The 22,730-nt window shown below is 40.6% G+C and overlaps 1 protein-coding gene across 1 annotated transcript in view; it reads left to right on the plus strand.

Moving 5' to 3' along the window:
- Positions 1 to 22,730, plus strand: part of LOC137136751 (uncharacterized) — a 173,535-nt gene that overhangs the window by 131,545 nt on the left and 19,260 nt on the right. The window lies entirely within an intron of this gene.

The raw sequence follows: 22,730 nt of genomic DNA on the forward strand, positions 1-22,730 counted from the left end.
CTCAGTCTACTGTACCATGGATGACATCAGCCCCTCTGGTCCCACATCCTTGCAACCACTTGACATTTCTATCGACATTTCCCACACTGCTCTCACATTAAAGGGCGTGACATTTCATTTGCACACGATGTTGATTAAAATACACCCTTATCGTCTCAAGAAAAAAGGAGTCTGGGCCATTTTTGTACCCTGTACTTTGGAAAATGGAGATGAGAGGAGGGAATAAATAGAAGATTGGCTGATTGAGAGCATTATGAAAAGACTGTTAGGACTTTAAGATAGAAGTGAGACATATTGTAAAGTTCTGTCATGAAAAGTTACCAGATTAAATTAGTTAAACCCTTAAACTTGCTGTAATCAAAGTCGAAATAATGCAACTAAAGAAGGTTTAAATGATTTATTTCATGGCCCACCAGCAGCTGACAGCATTCCTTCTTGCAACACTTAATGCAAATAAAAAGTGATTTGAATCAAGCCAAATTCAGTCAGAGTCCATCAGTGGCAGGTCAAATTTACGTCTGTGTCATGGCACCTGCACAGTTCTGCTGTCTGCTTATGTGTTAGCCCCAGCTGGCCTTGTATGATCTGACTTCAGGCCAGGTCTCACCTGCCAGCTCCTATCGGGTCATCCACTTGTACGCTGGCCCGGCGTCTGTCACTGATGGGCAGCCTGCCGTCCAGTCTAAACGGCTGCCTTCCAGAGACATTCACTGATGTCTCTTCTCCTCCGGCTGAAACAGCTTCTGACAAGACATTGAGGTATTTATTCTTCTACTAAGTTCATGTTACTTGTTTGTTTAGTAAAATACCTTAGCATAGATATAGCAATTAATTTGGTTGATACTTCATGAAAATGTTACATTTACCTAATGCTTTCCGCCTCAATGAGACAATGCCAACTTGTGCTTCTGCTCATTGACACTATGTAACGGTCATGACATCTGTATCTCAATTATATTAAATTAGCACAATAGAAAATGTATAGCCATGAAAGAGGTGTTTATGGTATAAGTATATCCCCAAGCAGCCAATAGGAGTTCAGAAAAGAGTAACATATTAACCTAATTAAAAGAAGTTGTTATAATACCCAGTGACCGCTCAATTGTTAAACTAGGAGAGGTCTATAGGTTAATCATAGCCTGTGAGCAGCTTCATGTAATAGAACTATAATATGATAATTATTTCACTTTTACTCAAACTTATTTGTGCCTGTAAAAATACAGTTGATCCAATATTTTACACTAGACAAGACATCTGCTAGTTTTGTTTCAAGTTGCCCTAGTTTGCACTAACAACATAATCAGCAGGGTCTGTTTCTACTAGTGGCTTACAGATAAATTATTTTAGCCACCATTATAAGCAGATTGGTCTTCCACCCTTGTAGTATTTGGGTAATCGTTGCAATAGTGTTGCCCCTTCTCATAGCATTATAGTCCAAAAGGTTGTGTTTCAAGAGGTAGTATTAGCACATCTATTTCCATAAACAAAGTGATGATATGGCTGATGTGAAAAGACTTTTGAATATTCTAGAAAATGATCATAGGTCATTACATTTATGCACCTTTGTTTTGTTTTGTTTTTTGCTTAATTAACAGTTTTATTTGAAAAGTTGACCCCAATTTCTTTTATTTTACTCCTCTAATGAACTATCCCATTTTGCAGCACACTATTGAATTACTTACTGCAAAGTATGTGCTCCAGCACAATTCTTCCAGCAGCTGGCTACAGTTACACTGCAGATATCATAGACTGCCATCAAGTTATGGAGATGACAGTTATATCATCAACTCTATCAGACCTCCTCAGTGAAACAATTTGCAGTGTCTACAGGGGCAGACACAAACAAACCGTTTTCCCAAGCAGTCAGACTGCAAGGGCCTCTCCCAGCTAGAGAGGAGGACAGCAGGCCTGCAGAGTAATGGGTAGAGAGAGAGAATAGGAAATATGTGGAAGGAGATGAGATAGAGACAGAGAGAGAGAGAGATAAAGCAAAAGAGATGGAAAGAAAAAGAGGGGAGGGAGAAGAGCTGGTGAGCCTAAATTGGGAATCTATTACTGAGGTATGGGTACACCAGCCCCTCTCTGTCTCCCATAAACACACAGAAATGTGTTCAAGTGCAGGGGCTTTATAAGTTTCCCCTTCTCCAGAGTAATGTGCTTTGAATGGCTGGTAAAATAGGACTGGGAGAATTTCATTCCCACTGCCTCCCCAGGCGACTCACCTTTGGCCCACCGATGATATGAGCCCTTTTCTATTTTTTCCACTTTTACTCTCCCTCGTTCCTGCTTTCCATCTACCCGACTGATCGAGAGAAGGAGAAATAAATGGAGAGCAGTGGCACAGCAGGGGATAGAGGCATGGAAGTGTGGAGGTAGCGGCACAAGAGGAAGAGGATTGGGCTACAGGGCTTATTTATTTAGTGGAATGAGGCAGGTGCATTATCCACAGCTCAGATTAGCTCATCTGTTTATGCTAAATGCCACACCATGGGAAGTATGTTCATGTCACGGGAAGTATAGAAACCTCTTTTTCTCGCTGTCTGCTGCTCCCTCCAATTGTTATTTCTATTCTATTTACCTGTCAGACTTATGTTGGAGTCAGATATCAGATATATGGCCATCAGATATAGCCAGCAGATTATTATTAAATTTGCAGATACACTTTATTTTGTTCAAGTATAAATTATTCTAGACAGCTTTTGGTTTGTCCCTTAAGGGGTCGCCGGAGCGAAATGTGATCCGCAGGTTAAGTTGGCTTGAGTTTTTACGGCAGATGCCCTTCCTGCCACAACCCTCCCATTTTTGTATCTCCCGCAACCCTCTCATTTTAGGACTTTCGTTTTTTTCACTCATTTGATTTGGAAAATACAGCTGAGGTAGAGGCTTTTGACCCAGTGTTAACCTCTGTGTTCCTGTTAAGTGACTGAGAGATGAAAGTGTGTTTAAGTCCTGCTTTGGCCCCTGTACTAACATGAAGTCATGAAGGTCTTGGTGATGGGTCTCTCAGCACCCACTTAGACATGACTGATGGGCTTTAAGGCATGGTAACACTAGATGCTTAAAAACATTATAGTAAAAGAAAAACACTGTTTTTTATTTCATGCTATACACAAATATGATGAAAGTCATAGCTTGGGGATATGCTGTCCTCTAGATGTGTATGTTACATACTACTTACACATGTTTATGGCACAAACAAAGTTGAGAGAATAAGTACACTGTTACATGTTGGCTACTAAATCATGTTCACATCATATTTGACATGCTGCCTTAGCTCAGTATACACTGTGAATGATGTCTCTTGCTGGCTCTGTGAAACAGAAACAGGAAGTTGTAGATAGATAGAGAAATGAACACAAAAGTTGCAAATGATTAGTATCAATCTTTTCTAAGAAATGTTGTAAAGGAAATTACAGTGACGTATTCTTTTTGATGAAATACATTTTCTAACAGGTAAAAGCTTAAAGATGTCCCTGCAACTATGCCAATAATTACACCAATTGTTAAAAACCGGTAAAAGTTACATATGTTAAACCTGTTTTTCAGGGTTTGTATTCAGCAGTACAAGGAGGGCATAATCTTCTCTATTAGCCCTGAACCTGCTACACGCTAGGAGGAGAGCATGACCAAAGGGCAACCTTTCACCTCTTTGTCCTCATGCTGAAAATCATCTTGATAAGACATGTAATAGTTGAAACATTACTGCTTGTGTGTGTGTCTTTGTGTATCAGCTTTTCCATAGCATGTGAGAGGGTCACAACCTCGCTGCATGTGTGGTTCCCACCTACGTCTTCTTTCCCTCACTGTTTTCGATTCACTGAGCTGTGAGACTAAGGCTGGGTGTGCTGTTTTTCTGCCATTAGAAGATGCTAGGTAATGCCTCCGTGATGGCACCACTCACTTCAATAGTGGCGAGAGTAAATGGAGCAGCCTTTGAAAAACAATAAATCCCTGAGGGTCCCTTTCTTTCCATCTCCCTCTCACCTCTGAGCGCTGGCTTTTCATTTGTTTTATTTACATAGCTACCTTTATGAGCTTTAATAAGCAGGTCTACGTATATACAAAACGAATGGCTTCTCAGAGCTGTAATTCGAACGTGTGTGTGTCTGTATGCTTCCTGGTGTGCATGAGTGCATCCATCCATATTTTTTATGTTGGTATTTCCATCAGTGGATTTGCGTGTGTGTGCGGGCGTGTGTGTTGTCCTCAATCTTATGGGCGAAAATTAACATTTTCATGTGTGTTTTTGTCTAATATAACCCTCTATTTCCCTTTTTGCATTCTACTCCCCCTCCTCCATTTTTCTACCTTTTCTGCCTCTCCCTTTGCATCCATTTTTCACTGTGCCCTTGCTCATTGATTATCCATCATCACAACAGCACCACTACAACTGCCAAACATGAGTTCTAGTTTTCACATACAGCTTTTTAAGCAACACTACTTTGTTACTTCATGTAAATTCAAATGTGCATTTATTTATTGCAACATTGTAAATAATATGTGGCAATTTTCTTTCTTTTCATTTTATTTCTTTAATTCAGGGTCATTGCACATTAATCAACATCATTGTAAATGTACCAGTGTTAGCCAAAAGGCAAATTTTCAACTATTGTCCCTCTGCCAATTTACCAGTTTTTATATTTTGATGCTTTATGGTTAGTAGTAAACTCAGCACACAACACAAAAATAAATGGACACATTTATGTTGTGGGAAAAATAACACTTCCACCACCTCTGCTCCACTCTTTCTGTTTAACACCCTCTGTGCCTCCCTTGGGCTAAATAGAAATAAGTCCCGCTTAGGGTCATAATTGGTCTTGATCTTTAGGCTGCAGGCATATTCCAGCGGTGGGTCTGGATGGGGCTCTTGTTATGTGTAAAAAAAAAAGTGGCAGGGGAATGCCTGGCCAGTAATTAACAGTGTACAGGGGGACTGTGGAGGAGGAAATTTAAAAGTGAATGGGGGAGACCAGTTCATTCTGTGGCACTGCCTCTCTCTCTGTCTCCTCTGTTTCTCATCTATTCAGCCTTGCCTGTTATTGGAGCTGATGGTTTTATAGAGTTTTTCTCACTTTTGGAAGTTGGCCTGGCATTGTGAATTTGTTTTTTGCTTGCTCCTTGTTTCTCGCCCCTTTGCCCCGGCCCACCACACACAAACATGCTCCCCTCCCCTGTGTCATTTCTATTTAACTGCATGGCTTGCTCACTCTCACAGTTGTGTTTCTTTTAGTAAAAATTATTTGAATGAATGATTTGAAATTATCTTCCCATAAATGCAAGTAGAAGAAAGCTAAATATTAAAGTTTTTTTATCAGTATGTTACTGTGTACATCAAAATACATTAGAAGTTATTCATTTTAGTAACAAAAAAATAAAATAACAAGCTGATCTTCGGTATAGAATGCATGTACAGAATGCTGCAATGTCTCTTCACTCATCTCTGTATACTGTTGTGTCTGTTTATATGCATATATGCATTTTTGTATTGTGACTCAACCCATATTTAGGATAGGATCATTCTTTGTATCTTATGTCTGGCAGGCTGGAGGACTTATTCACCCACTCAGTCACTCAGTAACTCACTCACCAAAGAGTAATTCTCTATCTTGCAGATTTAGTCTAAGCAGTGTTTCCCATGACAGAGCTGTCTAAACAACATCAACAGTTGAATATATTGTAACACTGGACACGTAAATATTGTAATAACATTGTCGAGAGGTGAATGTGATACAGTTGGGATACAAATACAAATTCTGACCCCTCTTGAAAAGTATCCATATTTTTTGTTTGTTAAATTACATGGTGCTTGCAGTTGCCTCCAGATTCATTGTTTAATTTTAGCTTTATAATTTGAGGCATGATTATCTTTTTTTCATGCAAGCTTTTGTTTTTAATCAGTGTCACCATTTATTTTCTAATGAATGAAAACAGTTTCCTTGTTGGGGGCCACCGTACTAATAGGCCATGGACAACAGCATCCAAAAACATTAACTAAAAAACGACATCGGTGCTGCCTCTTGAAAATGTGTTTGTATAAAACTAAACTCTACTTTAATGGTGTTGTTGCGAACATCATGTGATATGTTGTGAGCTTTTTAGAAGACATGCATATTTTAAACAAATGAACAAGGGACTGCCTAAACCAAAAAGGTTTATAATACTAAAGTCAGTGTTGTACTACAAGATTGGGTATTTTGGTGGAACTGATATATTAAGTGGCAGCATATTTGTGGCTTGCTATTTACATCAATTCGTATTGTTTTAATATAAATACAAACATAATCCTGAAACTTACACAAAAGGTATTTTTTACTTTAGTACTGACTGTTACATTGGCTTATATCTAGGGGGGCCTGGTGGCACATTGTTAGTGCATTGGGTTCGAATCCCACCCCACCAGCTGTGGCCCCACCCAGACTCCAAGGGCGACCTTGGGGCCAGTTCCAAGTCCAGATAAAAAAATGGGAGGGTTGCAGCAGCAAGGGCATCTGACGTAAAATCCCATGCCAAATCAACGTGTGGAACACATTGTGCTGTGGTGACCCCTGAAGGGACAAGCCAAAAGCTGTTGATCCTTTGACTTTGGCTTGTATGTATTTGTATACTGGAAATGAGAAATAGTGAAAAATCTTTCATTCCTTTAGACAGAGGTAAACAAACATTTATGCATGTACTCACATGTTTTTTTTTTTCTGAATATTTATGATTTGAGAGGTCAACAAAAACACACTCTTCCATATGTGTAATAGTATTGTAAGGGAAGCACAACAAATTGTTTGTGTCCTTTTTCCATTCAGGATACATTAGCAAGTCGGTATGCCAGTGTCTCCACGTCCAAGTCCTCACCTCCTCTCCATTCAGGCTAGGTCCAGACTAAACATGTTTGTTTGAGAAGCTGTTTACAGTGTTTTGGCAGGCAGAAAGATACAGACACAGGAAGTGGGCTAGTCGATGAGAACCTCCCCAACAGGCTCAGAGATAAATGGATACACTGCTAAATGAAGGAAGGAGAAGCCTCAAATGAGCCATTGCATAGAAGCACCCGGTATGTGGTTTAAAACACTTTCCCAAGTTGTATGTGTGTATAAACAAAGTTTGTGTGTGTGTGTGTTTGCATGTGCAGGCATGTGTCTGCCTGTGTGTGTCCTGGTGGTAACAGGTGGGAGGTATGCCATGTCCTGGTTAACAAGAGCGTTATTGTGTTGTTCTGTCCTGCATGACTGACCGTCAGCTGTGTGGGGTCATCCTCCTTCCCCCTTAACCTCAGAACACTGACATGGCAGCTACGCATGCCCGCACACACATAACACACACACTTTTTTCAGACACACACACACACACACACACACACACACACACACACACACACACACACACACACACACACACACACACACACACACACACACACACACACACACACACATATTTTGTTATGCATCAGTTGGTGGCCTGTAATTGAATTGGGACATGATCAGTGATATTTCCGATTTGGTGGCCTGATGCACCCCAGTGAAGAGGCATCTGCTCTCTTTTTCTTGCCACAGAGTTGCTCAAGGCAGCCAGCGGAAAGACATGGTTTGAGAGGGTCTCACACACACACACTTTTTCCTCCCTGCCATACACACACACAGCTTCCTTAAGTCACTCACACACACTGCCCCAGGGCAGTCTTGCAGTTCTGTAACACTACCCAACAACAATACTCCCTCAACTGCTTGGCTGTTTATGTTCTGATAGAGTTAAAGTCTCCCACTTAAAGGATTATCTTACGTTTCCCTGAACTCTCTGCCCTCCTTGCCCCGTGCTCTTACTTCTGCACTGAAGACACACAAATGCAGACAGGTCTGCATATACTGTATATGCATATCCACAGACTCATGACTAAACACACTCATTCACACACATGTTCACTTCTAGGCTGTCAGCCACGCAAAGATGGGGATGAAAAAACATAGTTGTCCACTGATGGAGATGGCCTTTGTGCCAGCTCTACCTTAATCTCTTCTTCTTACTACCTGCCAATGATATTTCATTGAGGCTATAAAGAGCTGTCAGGAATCACACGTCCTTCAGCTCCCTATTAGTTTAACCAAGAGTTGATTTTTTTCCATTTGACTTATTTATAAAGAGGGCTATTTTACATTAACTCCCATTTCCTTTACAGCCATAGATGTTTTACATTAATTCTTTTTTCTAGTGGAACATCTGAGAATGTGCATTTTTCAAATTACTTTTGCCCTGCAATATGATCTGAAGTGCTAGTGGTTACTGTCTCACCACTCTAAAGTGGAGCTGAAGTGGTCTGACAGTCTCCATCCTTTCTTACAAATTACCCCCTCCTGGGTTGGGTGGGGCAATCTAAGTACAGAGGCGGGACGTGGGGTCATAACTGATGGATTTGTTTACTAACGGACTAATTGTTGCCCACCCCTGTGCTGCTCCTTGTAAGGCACTGTATGGTTCCCTGTATGCATCATTGTGTTCAAAGCAAAGGGTAAGAATTAGTTTGATGGAGTGAGTGGGCCAGAGGCGTGTCGGTAACCCCTTGCTGACTCTAAGCTCAGTCTGTGTGTGTGTGTGTGTGTGTGTGTGTGTGCGGGTGTGTGTGTGTGCGGGTGTGTGTGTTTGTGTGCTGGCAGGTGTGTGCTCCACTGACATATTCTCAGAGCCAGTCACATGCTAGAATGCTTTTTTATTTGAAGAAGTTCTCTTTTTTATGGGGTACGTGCATGTCTATGTTTGCTTTTCTCTTTGTCGGGGAGTTGATAGTGTTATCTGTCTTATAGCTTTATGTTTCCTGGCTGAAAAAAAAGCCACATAAAGAAATGGAAGATTAAGGCTCTGATGCCATCCAACATTCTCTTAATTATGGCCTGGATAGGGCAGGAAATGCCAGGCTTAAGGTGGTATCATGCCTAGCATTGTGGCACGAAGATATCTGTTTAGCTATAATCCACCTCCCAGGATAAACATTTAGCTGGTATTGAGCCACTTTGCACATCTATTTGTAGCTGCATAGCGGAGTCTAGTTTGATGGAAATGGATAAAGATCCATGCATATTTTCAAGGAGAACACGGACATGTAACTGGATATAAAATTAAAAGTTAACTTTTGCATTCCAGCATTATTCATACAGGCATTATGTTTCCCCTGCTATTGTTTTTGGCATGCCGTGTTACCTCTAAAACACACGCATTTAGGCACTGGAACACACTTGCATAAAGTCACAAAGTCACTCCTACACCTAGGTGGCCGCCTAAATTAACATAATGTCATGCCTGCCCCTTGGGGAATGCAGTAGACAGCTGACTACTGGAGCTTATGAGAATGCTCAGTTGTCAAGAGGAAAGAATTTACATGAAGGTGCCGCTTCCAGTTTATGTGCTATGCATGACCCCCGCATGCCAGCTAATGCTCATAGTATGAACATGTGTGTAGGGGTCGTGTGTGTTTATGTGTGTGTTTTGGGTGGCAATGTGTATATAAGCCACTTTGTAATGCTCTCAAGAATGTATGCAGTAAGTATGTTTGAGTTTGGTTACTGTCTGTGTATTTGTGCATCTGTTGCATATCTGAACACCTTTATAGAGTGTTTTCAAGTGTGTGACTGAGAGACAAAAAGTAGACAAAAGACAGGTACAAGGACTCAAGTTTGTGAGTTGTTGCTTGTGTGACCTTGCAAGGTATGTGAATGCGCATGCTGTTGAGAGTTTGCTATGGCAGTATGAAAAAAATCATACTTATCATATGAATGCATTTGTCGAGTAGGTTAGTTATTTCACTGTGGACTTTAGAGGTCACTGGGTTGGCTGTAAATACCACCCTCTCCACTTCTGCCTTCCTTCACCATTTACTAGCCAAAATATGTAATGAGTTTTTACTAATAGCCAATTTAAAATGGCTGGCAAAAATCTGTCCAGATTTGGTCAGTTCAAGTGTTAAATCCCTGCATCTCATGACCCACCAGAACTTGATTCAAGAGGAATTGATTCAATTCACCAAGAGCAAGTATTGGAACTTAGTTATGAAACAAAATTTCAGCCCAAAACAATACATTAATGTCAGTATTACATTTTAAAAGAACAGTTCTAAACCATAGTAGCATAAAATATATTCAAAGGCCAAGCTGATGTGTTTTCTTCCAAGGTCACTTATTTTTCAGGAGGTGTGTGAAATAGCACTGAGCCTACAAAACGCCTGGCACAGACGTATGGCATGTCACAGGCCAACCCTAGAACATGAAGAAAACACGCTGGGAGAGCATGTCAACAGGTGGCCACTGTGGATAGTGCACATGCTTTGAGGATTCATATTCATATTTATAGCTAAGTTACAGTGGTGCTTGAAAGTTTGTGAATGAATTTCACAATAGACATTTATTTATTTGCTTATTATTAAAAATGTTCTTACATTTTGTGTATGGCAAAAAAACATTTTTGAAGGGGTAATTAGAGTAAGGTATTGACAATCAGGTGTGAGAAATCTGCAGTTTCACTTTCAAAGTCTGAGCTTGACAGCAAAGCAGATTTCTGAAGACCTTACACAAGAGTGGTTGATGCTCAAAGGGCTTTTTTTTTTTTTTTTTTAATTAAATCTCATTGATTTAAGTTGTTCAAGTTGAGTGTCAGGCACATTATGTACAACATTCAACACCACTGTTACCTTCCTCAGGAGTGGTGGAACAACAATGTCACACCAAGAATAAGGCAATATATAGTCTGGAAAGGCACAAAGAATCCCATTGTAAGTAAAGGAAAGGCCTCTCTCCCAGTGGTAGTAATGGTCATAGTTCCACGAACAAGAGAACACTGGACAACAATGCTGTGCAAGGAGGAAGCAACCGCTCTCCAAAAATAACATAACTGTCTGTCTATACTTTGCTGAAGGCCATGTGGATTAGTCATAAGGCTACTGGAAGAATGTCCTGTGGACCAGATGACACTAGAGTAGAACTTTCTGGCTTGAATGAGAAGCATTTTTTCTGCAAAAGAATGCAATATATAAGCTAAGCTCAATGCCTACAGGTACATTTGTTAGAAAACTGTTACTTTGTTAGGACAGGATCCTAGCATTCTGAAGTAACCTGTCCAGTTCATTGATTGCTACTGTTTTTAAAAGTGGTTATTTAACTACCAGCCTTTTAGACAAAACATTACAAAGATTCATGTCAAAGTGAAAATAGACTTTTACAAAGCAACATACATTAATAAGACATAAACTAAACATAAGCGATTGCAAAAAGCCACACCCCCTGTAAAGTAACCAAAGTAAATCATCACTAGTTCAGCCATTTCTTTTCCAAAATGAAAGAAATTATTAAATAGAGATCACCTAGGTGGTGTTAATGTGTTTAAAGGATTGTAGTATAAGTCCACCTGTCTCTGGAAGGTCAGGTTACTGGCAAATCAGTATCTTTAGCCAAAATCTAGACTATAAGGACAAAGGATAAAGACTCCATTCAACTCTGTAAAAAGATCATTAAAAAGCAGAAGTCAGAGGATGAATACAAGAACATTTCCCAGTCATTAAATAGGGTATCTGCTAGAGTACAGAAAATTCATCAATAAGATGGAACATGGCACATGTATTAATCTGCCTAGAGGAGGTCACTCTAACCCAGACTAGTCAGGGAGGCCACCAAGACTTCTCTGAAGGAGTTATTTGATTTGAAATCAGTGGCATTCAGTATTTCAAAAACCTGTTATTTTTATACTGAAAGGTATGTGTAAATATTTATTGTCATAGAAACTTCTGTTAAGCACAAGAGATCGTGTTTGGCCTTTGAAACCCGATAGTGAAGAAAGGTTTTGACACAGAATCCACCTTTCATTAGTGATGACTCAGTCTTGAGGAGAGGAAAATAGGAGTAGAACCCTCCCGTTTCATTTCAACCTCACTCTGTTCCTCTCACCCTTGCGTCACCCATCCTTCTCCATGGTTCAGACACCAGGCCATTTCCGCTTTCTTCTCCACTCAACAAATATGTTCTTTGGAGCCCTTCCCAGATCACTTTGGCATGCGCCCATGCCCACTCCCAATCTGCTCCCTTTTTTGACACAGGTCCAGAGGACAGCAAGGGGGCAGTAAAGGTGGCAGTGGGGTGCGCCCATATAGTTACTACGCACACATGGTGCAACTAGTCCATAAGAAAGAAACTGATGAGAGGATAAAGAAAAAGATGCCCTCTTCTGTTTAACATGGGCTTTATGTTTGGAATCGGATTATTCTCAGTAGAAAGGCATTTTAAAGTGAGCCCCTGCCTAAAAACATCTATTTTTGATCTCTTTAATAGAAACTGCTACTAAATTCTAGCTACTGCTGTGATGCTATGAACAATTGATGAGAGGCAGGACAAGAGTGAGATGAAAGAAAGATGGATAGAAGGTGAGAGAGAAATGGAAGAAATGGCAAGAGTGTGAGACAGGGATGAGTGACAGATGGGTGAGTGGAAAGTGAGACAGGGATAGTGGTGTTGTGATGGGGTGAAGATGGGACATGATGGGTCAGCACGAAACGCATCCTGATTAACCCTTCTCCCATGAACGCTCAAACAATGATGTTCTGAAAAGGAAAACAATTCTCGAGGGACATTTTGTCTGATTCTTTAAACAAATCATGTATCGGATGCCCTAACAAAAAAAACCAAAACAAAACGAGTTAAAAACGAGCAATGAGTAAACGTATAGGTATATGTTATACATATATGATTTCCTTTGGCCTCCAAATAGAATGACATCGCACAAACTACTTTTACCCAGCAGCATTTGACCAGCTGCATCATTTTGTTATTAGTTGTTGTGCTAACTGTGGCTCATTTACCAAACTAGTATCTTGTATTTGCCTCTGATTAGTAGTATACTTTATAGTGCCATCAATACCTCGCTCAGCAAACCTCTCCTTTTGTACCATACTTGATTTTTTTTTATTCCTCTCACATTTCATCAAACCTCTGTTTGTCCTCTCATCCTCTCTCACACACACCACTTCAGAACTGTTCACCAAGGCTTGAGCAATCTCCTGGTAATGGTGTTTTTAAGTGGCCTGTTTGCATAGAGGGTCTATAGAGAGAGCCTGTGATAGAGCCAGTGACTAAGTGGGGCTTGTTACAGTGACTGAGCTCATATTCAGAGCCCAGTCATCCACTGGGGGACTGGCTGCTACAGTAGTCTGGCTGTGGTCTCTGAGCTATCGCCAGCCAACACAGTTTTAGTAGTCTACTGTAATGCGACATTAGGGAATTTTTCAAGGCATGATGGCTATTTAGTATACTTGTACCATGTGTACTATATGTAGTAGTTAACGCTTTTATTTGTATGCCTGCGTTTATTTGGTGCGTGTGTGTATGCGAGGAGGGTGTATATGTAAAAAAACAGCGCTTGCATTTGTTTATTCGTGTGTGCACTTAGTCTTGTGGATGCCTAATAAACGTCCTTTTCCTGATTTGATATTTAACACAATAAGTCTACCCAAGTGTCCCTAAAGAGTTACTAGTCGTCTGCCTTCATGTCTGCTTTAGATTTCATTTTATGGTTTCTTTCAAATTTTCAGTGAAGTTATTTGCTTTCACTTGGACATTGATAAAAGCTACATTAAAGCAGAGTGACTTTGATGCAGGGGAGAGGAACCTTTGGCAATGGGCCTTGATGAGACGGCCAGCCGGCCAGGTTTTCATTAGATGAATGCTGTGTGGGACTCTAGCCAGATAAGATGGGCGCCAACACACTGGAGCCAACCAATATAGTTATAGCAAGGTGCTCTCTAGTTCACTTCTTCTACGTCACTGTCTGTCTTTATGGAAGTCAGTGTCTGCCTCTCTATCTCCATCCCTTGCTGTATAACCTGAGAGAGGGTAATGCTAGCATGAACAGCTCCCTTGCCCTTTGCAAATCAACACACCCAGAGCGGTGATTTCCATAAAGATGTCTTGGCCCAGCTTTGCTTAAGAATAGGTCGACTGAAATAGGTAGCTTAGCGGTAAATGTCAGAGTGAGATTCAAGAAGCAGAGAGACATGGGGAGAAATGGAATGAGAGAGAAAATAAAAGAGAGAAATTGTGTGAAGACATGGCATCTGAGAAATTCAAAGGTTCAAAGCCAACAGAATTACATGTCGCTGTGCTTTTCACAGGGAATAACATACTAAGTACATTTCTATATCAAACATCTGAAATGACCAATGAAAAATATTTACGTCCTAATGTAAACAGCCTGAGGATTTCTGACTGCATGCCAGTGAACATAGTGAGTGAAGGAAAGCTGTGGTATTGCCTGGCAAGCCTTTAACTGGTTGTCACAATTTTGTCCCCACACCAGGTAGGATGTCCTGGGTTCCAACAGATAATATTAGCTACAGCGAGATGTGTTGTACAGCTGGAACACAACCTTCCATCTGTCTGGTGACCACACTCGCTAGTCTGCTGTTCCACGGAGACGTCGTTTGGCATAAAGCTAGAACATTAAACATTAGTTAACGTACATTTAAAAATGTCATAAAAAAATAATTTGAAAAATCTAGTCTATGTTGACGTATTGATTGACAGCACTGAGGTAATTTAGCATGGACATGATATAAAATCAGTGCCATCTTCAGTTTTGACTGCCCGCTAGGCTCTAGTCAGTCCTTTCTAGGTTACATTCAGCCACATTCCATCAGGGCCCTAATCATTACAGTTTATCTTATGGAAAAAACCTAAGAACCGGTATCATTAATTAATTTGGTTAATTGAGTGTGTACACTTGCATCGGTAGTTTACAGGTTTTAGCAGTTGTGTTGAGCAAGCGGCCGTGTTTGTGTGAATCCCTGTGTTTATATACGTGCATGGTAAATCCTCTCGCTGAAGGCTTTAACTTCTGAGAGTCTGTGTGCATATGTGTGCCAATGTGTGTGTGCATGCGATGCTACAGATAGCTGATATCTATCAGGGCGTTAAGCTGATTAGTGTGAACTGTGGCCAGGTTCATTTGCATACGTTTCTTATCTCATTAGATTGGTATCAGCCTCTGTCACCATGCAAGGCCTCGACCGGGATGTCTTCGTACCTCAGTCTGTAAGCACACACGCAATCGCCCTTGATGCCCCTGGCTAAAAACAACACTAATGTGTAACACCAGCCAGGAAGTGCAGGCTCCTCATCTCCTCTTGTCACCAGCAGTACTACTCTACTTTTGTAGCAAAACATCACGTCTTCTCCTCAGGCGCTTCGTGTCCCTGGTCTTATCAAGGTCATTAGCTCTCATCTCTATACTGTCAACCCTGCTCATCTGTTTTTTCCTGTTGTTTGTCTCTTGTTTATGTTTTGTGTGTGGTTATAAACTGTATCACAGTGATTCTACCACCGTCTCTTAGGTTTTTTGTGTTAAAATGTTATGTAATTTCAGGAGTTTGATTACATTGACATAGTTTTGGTTACAAAAAATATATCAAACCTTTTTTGAATAGATGACTGAATTGCCAGAAGATCCAATCAGATTTAATTCAGATTATTCAAAGTAATCCTTTCTTAGGTTGAAATTTGACTATATCTGGTCAAACATTATACTCCAGCTTTCCAGCATGAAGCAGCTTTTGTAAGGAACAAAACAGATGCGTTAATGTTGTCATTTGAACTTCATTGACATTTATAGAAGAATTAACACATTAACCACTAAACCACTGGACTATGAATAACCCTGGCATCAGGATGGCCCTTGATTTATTAGTGCCATACTTGTTGTGTTGACATGTTTATTAACATATAAAACAGCACGTCTGTTTGCTTGATATAATGCAAAACTATCATTTGTCTTCCAGTGAGCTCAACAACAATAAAACAAGAACAACTGTTGGTGAAGTAGTAGTGAAAAATAGTTCAGCATGAAAGAATCCTCTATCTTATGTTACAGAGGCAGTGATGTTGCTTTGAGAGCCATTTTCACCACTTGTGTGGTTTCCTCAGGCAGTGCTGATGTTTAAAGATGCTTCTCACACTGCTACTAGATAACATTTTATTTACTACATGCCTTCCTTACCAAGGACAGCATTAACACTTTGTTTTATGAGGTCTGTCAGTGCCGCCATGCCTGTGGACAAACCAATACATTGTTCTCATTTATCTGTCAAGTCCTCTCCCGCCTTGAGTGAGTGGACCTGCATCCAGGGCTTGTTTCAGCACTGCTCAGTCATCTCCTGTACATATTTCCATTGTCAGGCCAGACCATGGCTACTTATGGAGAAACACTGTATATCATTGTTTCGCCGGCCAGTGTAGAGACACAGAGGTCATATTAATTTTTAGTTAGAGCCAATAGCAAAGCCTACACTGTGCCAAGGTTAGCATAAGTCTTCCTATAGAGTTTTTAGTATAGCTGCATTTATAAACAAGACAATACTGAAGTAGTTTGAAAGTACAATAAAACTGTCATGAGTGGATAGAGACCTTTGCTCTTCAAGTGGTCTTGGTATTAGCAACTTATATAAAAGAGAAAAAACTTAGTAGTGACAGGTTGAAGCACGTACACCTTGGGAATGGGAAGGAAAGAACATGAGATAAGAGCGTGTCAATATGTGTGGGGGGGGGATTAATTGGCTTAAAGTAATTTTCACAATATCCTTAATATTCTCTCCTTGACTGTTGCTTATCAGTTTGCAACGGATTTGTGTAAACAATAAAATAAGCTTTAATTTCAGCATAAGATTGAATGGTATCTGGATTATTTTATGCATTGTTTGATTATTAGAATCATGTTATTCTTAATTTGCAAAAGTTAACCAAAACAAAAAATAAAAGTTTTGCTAACAAAACAATATGTTGTCAAGCTAATATATTTTGTGGGCCATTTAACAATTGGATGTAGAAACCCTCTCTTGACCCCATGATATTTAACATTCTCTGAGGTCTCGTGTTTTTGACTGAGTTGGAGTCAAACACACCCATAAACAGTCCATGGTGGGTGCAATATGGGACATTATTGTCCCATTTGATCATGGGACATTTTAGTTCATACTAATATTCTATTGCAATGCAGAGGAGATAAGGCCTCCATGCAGCGGTTACGCGGCACACTTTTATTGTATTATGAAATACTATAATAAGTACCAACATTACAATTATGATTTAACATTTTTATTCCCGCAGTAATTTTCCACCAAATAATAAAATATCACCTAACTTTGGTGCTAACATTTTAGACTTTATTAGCTTCATTTTTACATAGTTCAAGAAAATATCCACCAGAAGATTATTTTCCTTGCTAGTTATGTCAACCACTTTTGATATAAAAGTTTATCCCTGAAATTCTTTGAGTGAAAGGCTACCCAGATTTTCCCACAGTTTACTTCACTTCTACCTTTTGTCATACTGTACACCCTCAGTGATGAAAGGAGTACATGTACATGCCTGCGGGTTAACTGTTAGTTAAAGTTAGTGGGGAAAATGAGCTGCAGAGACAGCTCTTCACATCTCTGGTCCCTTCAAGAGGCTAATGCTTTATTTATAACAGTGCACCCCCCAGGTACACACCTCAGGTCCCTGTACAGCTCCTTCTCTTCCCCACAGGTATACTCCGCTCGTACTATGCTACCTAGCACACCTTGTCATGGCTTTCCTTTAAACATCCCACTCCTGTGACTGCGTAAGTGGAGAAAGTTGAGGAGAGACATACAAAGACTCGGTGTGATGCACATACAATCTGCAGACTGAAGCGGTTTCACAGCCATAGTCGCCGATGTCTCGCTGCAGTTCTCTCATGTGTTGGAGACACAGAACTGATTCCCCTATCCTTATAGCTCTGCTCACTCCCACCAAGCTGAAGAAACACCACTGAGGAAAAGTAGAGAGTGTGAGATGGAGCAAAGGAAATGTGGAGGAAGTCTAAAGGAATGGAGACGTACAATCGGATAGGAGGTGAATGAAGAAGACAAAGAACTGGGAGGGGGTGAGGAGAAGGAGGGATTGAAGAAAGCACGGTAAAGATGGAAAGAAATGTGTCTTGCTCTTTTTAAACTTAGAGATGCTCAATCCCTTCCTCTCGCTCCAACCTGCATTTCTGGGTCACTAGAGACATTTAAACTGCACTTATAATTAACAGCTATTTTTAAACAGGGAGGGAGAAGTGGAGCGGTGGCGAGGTACAAAAGCATTAAAATTGCCCCAGATTCGCTATTGAATAGGACACATCAAGGCAATATGCTGGCAGATCAAAGTGAGCGAGGAGAAAGGAGACAGGGCCGATCAGTGGGGATAAATTGTTCCCTTTATAATGGCATAAGAATAGACCTCTTTGCAGCTGAAACAATTTAATAACTGCATTCATTACGTCTGTCCAGCCTGTCTGTCTGCTGCACAATGTGTAACCGCTTTTGCCATCTGCTACCTCTCTTTGTCTCTGTTTCCCTCTTTCTCTTTGTCTTCCAAACTTATCACCTCATTCCTTTTTTGTCTTTTACATCTTCCGGTCCTTGTTTTCTCTCCTCCTTTCTCTACCCAATCTCCACCGAGTCTAGCATCCTCCACCGTTCCTGCAGCCCCATATCTCCCCCGTCTTGCCACAGCAGCAGAGGTTCCACTGAGCCAATGTGCTGCAGGCCCCACAATGAAGATGTGCAATGTCTGACACTCTTGGAATGAGAGCCCTAATAGAAGGGGAAGCGGTTATCACAGAGCTCCCCCAGGACCAGCCTCTGTGTGCCTGACGCTAATTATGGTGCATGCAAATGAATGTGCAGCATTAAAGTCAGGAGGAGCCTGCTTGCCTGACTCTGTGTGTTGCGGGGTTGCGTGTATGTGTGAGCAAAGATGTTATTCACAGCGTGAATTGTCACATATGCACAACATAGTTTATATCCAAACTATGATGGCCACCAGGCCAATACCCTTTCACACCTGAAATGGTTTAGATATTTACACTTTTTGTTCTTATAGTTATAGGATATAGGACTCAAGGAATAGGCTATGCATCAAACATTAGGATGAAAAAACAGGCACTAGTATAACCTCTCTTTTTCTCTTTCTCCTTCTCTCTTTCTCTCTTCCCCTCTCCCTAACATGTGTGTGAGGCTGAGCAGAGAGGATCTCACTGGAGTATTCCTATAAATACATCTCCCTCACATTCACGAGCAATCTCTCCAAGAGGGCGTCTTTATTAAAAGCATTTTGTCTTCCCTTTGTGCCCTTTGAAAGCTGGTGTTTGTGTGTGTGTGTGTGTGTGTGTGTGTGTTGGTGTGAGTGCTTGTGCATGCATGCGCATGCATTTGTTTGTGCCCCTATGTGTATTGTTTATGCGCATATCTACATGTAGTTATGTTCAAGATGACTTTCTTTGTAGGGGTCTATTTGTGATTGTTTGGAACATTTAATTGTATTTACTTATTTCTGTATGTGTTTGCACCAGCACTTGTGTGACAGTCCATGGTCTGTTTTTCCATCATTTTCTGTGTGTGTGTGTGTGTGTGTGTGTGTTTGCGTGTGTGTGTATGTGTAATCTATATGTTGGCCATCTTATCTCCCCATTAGCCTCTTGTGCCCTGACCAGTATTCCCTCTCTCCCCTTCCTGCTTTCTGTAATGGGTAATTTAGCCATACTCGTTTGACATCTAGCCTATTCCTTGTTTAGTTGCCATGGCTACACAGGCCTATGGATTGCTCCCTTGCTCCCTTGGCCTTGCTGTGGAAGCTATACCTGTAGATGTCTCAACTATTAGAGGGCAGAACCGATAAAAACAGAGCATACACACACACACATAGTGTAGATTATATAAATATACAATAAAGCACTCTGGCAAGATTATAGATATTTTTGCAGAATAAAATCTCGCATAGACTCTAAAATTAACAATAATTAAGCACATATTTGCATTGCGACAGAATACGTCTCTTGAGGCATTTTCAAATCTACCTTCTTTAGTCCTGTGATTCATTTTCACCCTCGGTTCCTTTTTTTTTTTTGCGCAGGTCTAAATACCGCAATCACACCCAGGTGCAGACCAAAACAACCTCACAGAGACCCTTTACTTAATGTTGTCTGAGTCCAGTCCTAAACAAACTCCAGAGAGCTTTGTTTATGGTGAGAATTTGATCTGACCTTGATCTGGCCCAAAACAGCACATTTTAGCTAAACCCACTGACAACCTGTGGTCTTTGCAAATTATACAAATTTTACTCATAGCAACTTTCACCACACAGCACTGAATCTACTTCTTGTGTTTACTTTAATTCTCCCACCCCACCCCCATTTAACCAGTAAACACACAAGACAATTCTCACCTGACTTCTTGTGGTGCAGTTTCCTTTACTTGGATTTTTTATGTGCGGAAAGAAACCAAACTAGGGAAAATATGGACCAAGTTTTAAAACTGGTCCACTGATTCAGATAGACACAATTGCAGAAATCCTGTTTCAGAGTAACGGGCAAGTTTTTTTCTTTTTTGTCTTAATACTTTTTATGAGCTCAGCCACATTGTACTCCTTCAAGCATTATTGCTTCTCTTGCAAGATGAGGAGAGAAATATATAAACTGGAGAGGTCTCTTGATTTTGCTTTATTGTCATCGTAGGTAGTTCTTAGCATTATAGTTTGCACTGTGCTGTTTTTTTTTTTTTGTTTTTTTTTTAAGGCTTTATCCTCTATATTTCCCTCTTATGACAGATCTGGGCCTGGCTAGAAGCAGCAATCTGCTGATAGATGAGGCCCTTTTGTACTTCCCAAAAAGAAATCATAACTCCAATCTTGAACACAGACATCTACAGAGGCCAAGCTAGATGAGTCAGTGTAGAAACATAAATTTGTGCGTGTAGTGACTGTGTGTGCATGCACTTTTATATGATGTTGATTTTTATTTTTACTTTCTTTGAGAAATACATAAAATGTATTTGAAAAGTTGATCATCCTCAGCCTCTTAAGAAACATATTTTACTTTTTTGGCGTGGTTGTAGTCGATGCAGTGCCATATGCCAAAGCTGCTTTCTACTAAAGTTACACAACAATAGCACATGGGAAGATTGAGAGTTGCAGGGAGGCAGGGGAAAATGCAGCTCTGAATTTGGTCTCTCAACCTCATGTATTTTGCAGGACTTGCAAGTTGGAGGTGGAGGGTTGTAGCAGAGGGCTTCAGGGTCAAAACAAACAAACGTGCTTGAAGTTTTCATGCTTTTGCAGAAGATCTTGTTTTCTTTGAAGATGTCACTATTGAGAGCAAAGGAGAGAGGGAGAGGCAAACGGGTACAGAGAGAGCTAGGCTTGGATGAGCAACGAGGGAAGGAGAACAAGTTATAGAAAAGTGAAGCCCTTGAGTTGAAGCTGTGCCTGGCTGGGCCTACAGAGAACAGATGACAGTAGCTTTGGTTTCCTTTGCAGATCTCACAGTACATTTGCCTTACATAACCCCTCCCATTGTGCATTTTCAATTATTTGGGGAGAAATCTTAAGTATGCACTTTAAAAGTTAATGCTTTAATGTTTTCCAAAGAAGAGGAAGGAGAGGGGGCGCATTGCAGATCACACATAAAGGAGACGGCTCTGACAAGTTTTCAGAATATCGACAATTATATTATTCTATAAGGTATATCGGGAGAGTTTAACTGTGTGCAGTGGTGTTTTGGGAAGGAGAAGGAAGACAGACACTGAGATACATATAGCATTAGAAGAACAGATACAAACTCAGACATTCTTAATTTTTTACCCCTCCCCCAGTCCCAGATTCCCCTTAAGGTGCCCCTTACTCCCCTTCTCCCCTCCTTCTGCCTCTCTGTGAGGTTAAAGCGCACCTTCCCTCTAAAGGGCTCTGGGGTCACACATCTGCATGTGAAATGTGAACCCGCTGACATTCCAGGGCAGCCCTAAGCCTTGCAGTTCTTTTGTTCACCAGGGTGCCAGTGTCAGGCCTAACGAGCCTGGTCTCAAGCTCAGAGGAGACAGAGAGACAGGGAGAGACGCTGATGTGTTATTGATTCCCCCCCATTTTCACAAAAAAAGTTTTATTGTTAGAAAGTATAATAAAAAATTGTCTTACTGGACAACATTCGAACGACATCGTTACATGAGCTGGCTGTAACACCACATTATATTGCTTCAGGGGTGCAAAATTGTAATGCATGGAGTGATGAAGTGGTCTATATATTAAATAAGGTCATGTTGGCAGTAAAAAAAACTGTTAGGTTTCCTTGACAACTGTGCAGACGTTAGTGAGATGAGCGTTTGCACAAACATTATTTATATTAACAACTTGCTATAGAAAATAAGCTAAATTGACAATTTGGAATGTGGTATCGTTGCTGTCTGCCCTCTGGTTTTTGAATCCTCAAAACTAAACCGATTATGTTCAACACAACAGAATGCTTTCAGGGAGACCTCAGTGGACATGCAAGTTCTTTTAAATCAGGCAGCACATAAAGGTGCTATGGCAGGGCTGGGGTCCTTTCAGCCTGTGAATTATGTTCTGAGGCACAAAGGACAGCTATTCACCAGGCAGTGATGGACTTCACACCAGCCTTTATGTCCTCACTGGCAGCCAGAGAGAGAAAAAGGGGGAAAAAGTTGTGAGGAGTAAGTGAATAGAAAACAAAGTCATTGCCCAGCGTGTAGTGGTGTGGCCTGACATATATTTTAGGAGAAAGTATTCAGTCAATCTCATCACAGAAAATCTTGCGTGTGTTTCAGTTATCCACTGTTTTTATGTTGTTATATTATTCAATGCCTCACTTAAAAAAGTTACCTTGAGGATAAAGCGCCTTATCAATGCACATTATTAAGGAAA

The sequence above is a fragment of the Channa argus genome, chromosome 11 (genome assembly GCF_033026475.1).
Source record: "Channa argus isolate prfri chromosome 11, Channa argus male v1.0, whole genome shotgun sequence".
In the NCBI taxonomy this organism is placed as follows: Eukaryota; Metazoa; Chordata; class Actinopteri; order Anabantiformes; family Channidae; genus Channa; species Channa argus.